The 7730-nt window shown below is 49.1% G+C and overlaps 1 long non-coding RNA gene across 1 annotated transcript; it reads right to left on the bottom strand.

Annotated features, from left to right (window-relative positions):
- Nucleotides 1-6801, bottom strand: LOC118980143 (uncharacterized). Its single transcript, XR_005065059.1, has 5 exons — nucleotides 6522-6801; nucleotides 4893-4985; nucleotides 2654-2810; nucleotides 331-474; nucleotides 1-221 (listed from the first exon to the last, which is right to left on the bottom strand). It is a non-coding gene; the product is annotated as an uncharacterized LOC118980143 (long non-coding RNA).
- Nucleotides 6802-7730: the final 929 nt, after the last annotated feature.

Genomic DNA, 7730 nt, shown 5'->3' on the forward strand with positions numbered 1-7730 from the left:
ATCGATATGACCCCAATAAATTGAATTTTAAAAAGACACATTGTCTCACTAGGCTTGGACCTTCCCTGGCCAGGGATGCAGCTGTTGTCTTCACCCCTCATTTAGTGATCATGATGGTAACGACATGGGCATGCCACCCTGCGGCCCCTGCGTGTCGGCCGCGTGGCCAGGCTGTGGATGTGTTATCTCCACGGTGGCCTGGCACTGGCACTATCTCCATTCTGCAGAGGAGGAAACGAAAGGTCCGAGAGGGGAGGGCAGTCACAAGGGTGGGAAGTCGGGAAACATGCTTTACAGCCCGGGTCTACCTCACCCCAAAGCCCTACTCACCACTGGTAGGACAGAGGGGGAAATGGACGCACACACGTTTTCACTGCTTCCCAAGTAGCCACTGGCGGAGCCAGGCAGAATCATGGTGTCTGAACCCGTTAATCGGGAGTCTTCTGTTTCCTCCACTGGACTGGAGACCCATGCCTGTGAATGGATGTGGGGCTGTTTAAAAGGAATAAAGACCCTTGCCCTGCCTGGTGTGGCTCAGTGGACTGAGCAGCAGCCTGTGAATAGAAAGGTCGCTGATTCAATGCCCAGTTAGGGCACCTGCCTGGGGTGTGGGCCAGGTACCCAGTTGGGGGTGTGCAAGGCACAACGGATGGATGTTTCTCTCACACATGGATCTTTCTCTCCCTCTCTTTCTCCCTTCCTTTTCCTCTCTCTAAAAATAAATAAATAAATACTTTAAAAAAGAGTTAGGTGGACAGTTTCTTCCTTTTCTTGTCTTTTATTCACTGAAGCCTAATTTATGTACATTAAATGCACAATTCTCAATGAGTTATTATAAATGTTTTTGCAACTTTATTGAAGTAGAATTAACACAGTGTAAGCTGTACACATTTAGAGTGTAAAATTTGATGATTTTTGGCATATCAGTACATCTGCAAACCATCCGCACAATGAAGATAAGAAACCAGCACCCCCAGAAGTTCCCCTGGTCCTTCTCCCTCCCTCCTCCACCCGACAGGCAAACCACGCAACAACTGACCTGGTTTCCGTCGCTCTACAACAGTTTGCATTTTCTAGAACTTCATACAAATGAATCATAGAGTATCACTCTTTTCTGTTTGGCTTCTTAAAGACTCGGTATCATTATTTGGAGATTCACCCCTGCTGTTGTGTGTATTGATGGCCCATTCCCTCTTATTGCTGGCTTGTATTAGCCTGTGGGTGCGCCACAGTTTCTTTATCCATTTGCCTGTTGATGACCATTTGAGTTATTGCCAGTGTTAAGCTGTTACAAATAAAGCTGTTGTGAACATTTGTGCATAGCTTGATGAATTCTGATCCATGTACACACCTGTGCAACCATCTCCCAGATCAAGACACAAAATATTCCCAGTACCCCAGGGTCCTCTTATGCCAGGCCCCGTTCCCCAAAGACAACCACTATTTTGACTGTTATCACCATAACTCAGTTCCGCTTGCCCTAGAACTTCACGTAAATGACATTAAACAACAACGCAGTACACTTTCGTTGGTGCCTGGTGTCTTTAACTCAGCATTATGTCCACAAGAGTAAGCCACGCTGTCGCCTATGTCAGTAAATCATTCCTGTTGTTGCTGGGCAGTATTCCACCATAGACGCACACCACGGAGTGTTTATCCATTCTCCTATTGCTGACAGTTTGGGGCTTTTACAAATAAAGATGCTACGGTTTTAAAAAAATATTTTATTTGTTTATTTTTAGAGAGAGGGGAAGAGAGGGAGAGAAACATGATGTGCAAGAGAAACATGTATCAGTTGCCTCTCTCGCCCCCAGTCAGGACCCGGCCCACAACCCAGGCATGTGCCCTGACCGGCAATCACACCTGCGATCTTTCGGTTTGCAGGGCGACACCCAACCCATTGAACCACGCCAGTCAGGGCTTAATTAATGCTTTTTGAAAATAATAATAATACTGAGGTGCCAATCTCCATACCGAGCCCATTGCTTCCTGCCTCTCTGAGAGCAACTGGAGGAGAGCTATGTGATGATTAAAAACCCTGGTTTGGGCCCTGGCCAGTGTGGCTCAGTTGGTTGGAGGGTCATCCCATAAACCAAAAGGTTGCAGGTTCAATTCTCAGTCAGAGCACATGGGTTTGTTGTGGGTTTGGTCCTGAGTCAGGGTGCATATGGGAGGCAACCGATCGACGTTTCGCTCCCTCTCTCTATCCCTCCCTTCCCCTCTCTCCAAAATCAATAAGCACGTTCTCAGGTGAGAATAAAAAAAATACACGGTTTGGGTTCAAAGTCTCTGGGGTTTGATGCCCTGCTCCACCACTTGCTACCTCTGAACTGGGAGAGCCCCTTCAGCTCACTGCCCCTCCGCTCCCTCGTGTATAAGTCGGGGTAACGTGCCTGCCTCGTTCAGGGTGTTGACTTCAGAATGAACACGGTGGCGATGGGCCGTGACTACTATTTTTGCTCTGTCATCCTTAACCATTATTTCTTGGTCACAGAAGTCCCCTGGGCACTGGGAAGGAAGTGGCTGTGATCTGGAGTAGACCCCAACGTATTCCTGGGTTTCATGGCCATAACTGTCCTCCCAGCCATCCAGTCTGCCGATTACCAACACGGCCACGCTCAGTCCCCCTCCGATGCAGCAGAGCCCGTCTGACCTTGTGAAAATCCTTGTTTTCAGACTGTCGCTCAGAATCGAGCCAGGAAGCAGCTCTCCAAGACTCGTCTCTTCCAAGGAAGACCTCGCAGGTATTGTAGCCGCACCGTACGGAATGGGGGTGCACCCGCTAGAAGCCCACGTGCGGTTGGTCCTGCCTGTGGGGCCAAAGGGTGCAGTTCAGTTTGCAGGTTGGCGGGCCCAGCTGTCCCTGCTCACGGCCCTCCCACACCAACCTGCCTAGGCTCCTGATCCCACGGAACTCCTGGGGGCACCTCTGGGCCGGCGCTCCCTGGAGGAGCCTGGGACCTAAAAGCCCCAAGAGAGGCAAGATCAGAACCCCAAGTTGGGAGCACGCACAGGGTGGGTAGAGAAAACCCCAGGGTCTTCTCCAGGTCACCCGGGCCCTTATCATCAGGCCCAGTGCCCTGGAGCTGACATGCCCTGGGGGGGCGCACAGGGTGCCAGGGTGTTTGGTGCCACCAGCCACAGATGGCTCGGCTCCGTGGAGCATCGGTTCTGTTCACATATTTGGGACACACACACAATGATTAAGGGCTCAGCCCACACTCTAGGCATGTGCCCTGACCGGGAATCGAACTGGCTACCTTTCAGTCTGGGGGACGACACCCAACCCAACCCACCGAGCCAGACCAGTCAGGGCGAGGCTACAACCGTTTGTTACAAGTCTTTTGTGGACACAGATTTCCATTTCTCCCGGTGCCTGGGTCATAGCTAGGAGTGGAATTTCTGGTTCAGAGGGGAAGTACAGCTTACTACTACAAACCATCTACCATTTTTTCGAAATGGATTTGCCGTCTTACACCCTCACCAACCATGTCCGGGAGCTCCAGCTGCTCCACATTCTCGCCAAGTTTGTTACCGTCAAGCCTTTTACTTTTAGCCTTTCTGGTGACGAGCAGTATGTTTCACGTGGTTTTGTTTCGTGTTTCTCTCACGACTAACGACTCATCGTGTTCGGCATTCTTTCATATGCTCACTGGATTTTATTTTTCCTTTAAACTTTGTGTTATTACAAAAGTAAAACACACGTAAAGGTAAGACATTCCACTACAGAAATACATAAAGTACAATGAAAATTGTTTCTTCTCCCAATTTCACTCCTTGGCATTAGCTAACAGTTTATTGTACAGCATGAACAGGCATCATTAACACACATATACATTTACTTTTTCTTTTACCCAGAAAAACTTCTCTTGTTTTTATTGGGCACAGGCTACGTGCAGATTTTAGGCTAAGAGACTGACATGCATCATATCACTGAATCTGTATAACAGCTGGGCCCCAGAGTTCAGACAGTTGCTACAGTCACACAGCTCACATGTGGCAGCACTGAAACCCAGGTGTCTAACTTGGAAACCACAGGTGGGTTAACTGAGGTGCTATCCTCTTACAACCTCAGATTCACTCACTCACTCACTCATCTGTTCTTTCCTTCATTCAACAAATATTCTTGGAGGATATGGACCCGTGCTCGGCCCTGTCCCACCTTTCAGAGCCACAGGGGAGCTGAGGAGTCAGACAGGGAGATGGGCTGACACCATTTAGGGAGAAAGGGCTATGATGGGAGAAGTAGGGGGCAAGCCTGACCCACATGTTGGGTGAGGAAGGGGTCCTGGAGGAAGCGATCCCGAAGGGGTGTGAAGGATGCCCAGAGGTCAGGCTGAAGGCGCAGCAAGTGTGACAGGGGGCATTTGCAGGCAGCACGTCCCTTCTGGGAAGCAGGACTGCGGTGAAGCGGGGAGCAGGTGAGGAGGACAGTGTTGGCAGCTAGACCTGTGACCACCTTCAGGAGCCCGGCTCCATCCTGAGCATGAAGGAAGGACTGGAGTCACGATTTTCAGGTTCCAAGGTGTTAGGATGTAATTTCCTTCCCTCCCCATCCTACACGATCTACTTATCTACTTGGACAGAGCACAGTGTCTGTGGGTGGCTCAGAGGCCCCTCAGCAACCAGGCTGCACAGCGCAGGTACCTCCGAACAGGATTCAGGCTGCCTGGTCCTCCAGGAAGGAACCCATTGCCCTCTAGTGGTGACCAGATGGAAATCCGACTCCTGCAGGACTTGGAGAAATGGGGACAGAGTAGGGGGTCCTCAGGTCCTGCTCCTGCCCAAGGCCTCCCAGCTCAGTCACCAGCACCACCACCCACCCGATCGTTCACCAGGGATCCCCCGGGAGCCCCCTCGTTCTCTCATTTCACTCCATCTCTGCCACTCACCCTGTGGCTGCTCCAGGCTGCTCCTCCCTCCCTGCTTTTCCCCAGTCTTTGTCACAGCCTTTCAGGCAGTTTCTCTGCTGTCTGTCCAGGCCACTGCAAAGAAGCTAGGGCAATCTTTTATTATTATTATTATTATTATTATTATTACTACTACTACTTATCTAAGATACATACAGTAAATTGTACAAATCTTAAGTGCTCAGCTTGATACATTTTTGGTATTTTATTTATTTATTTTTTATAGAGAGGGGAAGGGAAGGAGAAAGAGTGGGAGAGAAACATCAATGTGTGGTTGCCTCTCATGGGTCCCCCACTGGGGACCTGGCCTGCAACCCAAGCACGTGTCCTGACTGGGAATCAAACTGGCGACCCTTTACTTCACAGGCCCGTGCTCAAGCCACTGAGCTACACCAGCCAGGGCAGATAACCAGTATTCTAATGTCTATCATCATAGGTCAGTTTGGCCTGTTGTTAAAGTGAAAGAAACAAAGTTACCATGTAATGTGCAGTCTTTTGTTTCTGGCTCATTACGCGAAGCATCATATTTTTGAGATTTACCCCTGGTGTCATGTTATACATTGTTTTTTGTTGTTGGGCAGTATTCAATGTGTAAGTGAGCTACCATCCATTTATCAGTTCCACTTCTGAGGGATATGTAGGTTGTTTCCAGTTTGGGGCTATTAAGAATACTCTGCACCCTGGCTGGTGAGGTTCAGGGGACTGAGCACCAGCCTGTGAGCCAAAAAGTTGCCAGTTCGATTCCCAATCCAGGCATGTGCCTGGGTTGTGGGCCAGGTCCCCAGTTGGGGGCATGTGAGAGGACACTGCACCTTGATATTTCTCTTCCTCTCTTTCTCTCTCCCTTCCCTTCTTTCTAACATGTAAATAAATAAAATATTTTTAAAAATACACTGCTATGGCCCTGGCTGGTGTAGCTCAGTGGGTTGAGTGCAGGCCTGCAAACCACATGATCTCAGTTCCATTCCCAGTCAGGGCACATGCCTGGGTTGCAGGCCAGTTCCCAGCAGGGGATGCACGAGAGGCAACCATACATTGGTATTTCTCTCCTTCTCTCCTTCCCTTCTTCTCTAAAAATAAAGAAATAAAATCTTTAAAAAAAGGAAAAAATACACTGCTATGTACCTTCCTTCCGGTACAAGGCTTTTGGCCAACATAAGTCACTCCTATGAGGCACATGCCCAGAAGTGGAGCCGCTGGGTCACAGGGCAGGCAGCACAGAGCTTCACAAGGGGTTGTACAATTCAGGGCCCACCAGTCACACATAGAGTAGATGACCTCTGAAGCTTTTTATTTGGAAGTAATTTCCAACATACAGGAAAGTGGCAAGAATAAAAATAGTACAAAGAGCATATTTGTATATCCTTCACTCGAACTATTATTTTATATCAGGGCAACCTAGCTATATACCAATGTATCTGTCAGTCTCTAGACCCATACACACACAGCATGGGATTTTATGTACATACACACATACATAACAGTCTCAAGTTACACGTATGGATGTGCATAATTTCTCCAGAATCATCTGAGTGTAGACTTTATACATCAGGCTTCTTTATCCCTAAACACTCCAGCGTGTATTCACCAAACATGGGGGTCTTCTCGTACGTAGCCACAGCGCAGCTTTCAACTTCAGTCAGGTCAGTACCCATTCAATCCTCTTTCTTTACCCTGCCGTCCCCACCCCTGTGTTATTCACTGACCCAGGAGCACCTTGCCGGCCTTCTTCCTTCTCCAGTGCAGGGTGTGGTCTAAGATCAGGTGCAGGACTTTGCAGCCCTGTCTCGGCAGGCTCTGTCAGTTGGGGACATTTCCACTGTCCTCCTTGGCTTTCATGACTACAGCAGTCACTCTCACCTGGGAGCAATATTTGCCCTTCCTGGGGACGTCTGACAATGTCTGGAGACACCATGGGTTATCACAACTGGGAGTGTACTACTGACATCTAGTGGGTGGAGGTCAGAAAAGCGGCTGAACGGCCTTATCACAACTGCGAGTGTACTATTGGCATCTAGTGGGTGGAGGCCAGGAACGCTGCTGAACATCCCACAGCGCCCTGATGCCAAGTGCTGAGGCTTAGAAACCATAGACGAGAGTGGTCTTTGAAAATTGTGACTCACATGCCACCACCTTCCCGCATAAATCCCTCCAATGGTTTTTCATTGTTCCCAGAATAAAAGCCAAGCTCCTTATCATGGCCTACTAAGCCCTCCGTGACCTGGCCCCAGACCTCATCACCTCCCCCCCACCCCTCCTTCACTGTTTTTCGGCCACAACAATATCCTCTGCACACGTGCCCATCGTCCTCCTACCCCGGGGCCTTGGCACTCCCTGCTCCCTCTGTCTGAACCACTTTTCTACCAGATATCCACTTGGTAGATCCCTCAGCATTCCGGTCCCCTCTCAAATGCCCCCTTCAGGGAGGTTCCTGACAACCCAGATTTTCGGCCATTACCTTTGTGTGTTTTAATAACACCTTTTGTTATCCAAACTTCCCTTGTTTTTTTCATTACATGTTTATTCATTATCTTCCTTACCAGAGTGAATGCTGCAGGATGTGGGAGAAATCATTAACCATTTCCTTCACTACTGTGTCCCAGGCTCCTAAAACAAGTCCTCTCAGAGAGCAGGCATGCAAAAATATTTGTGGAATAAACAAATGTGGCCTAATGATGACAAGATTCGGCGTCCATAGGTGTGATTTTCTTCAGTTGTCCTGAGTCCATCCAGGTTCATCTGACACCAGCTGCCTCTACCACGCCACCCAAGTTCAATCCCGAGATCAAAGTCACGTACCTGAGGTGCCCCAGTGGGGAA

The sequence above is a fragment of the Sturnira hondurensis genome, unplaced genomic scaffold (assembly GCF_014824575.4).
Source record: "Sturnira hondurensis isolate 20B ecotype Veracruz unplaced genomic scaffold, ASM1482457v3 Scaffold0022908, whole genome shotgun sequence".
In the NCBI taxonomy this organism is placed as follows: domain Eukaryota; kingdom Metazoa; phylum Chordata; class Mammalia; order Chiroptera; family Phyllostomidae; genus Sturnira; species Sturnira hondurensis.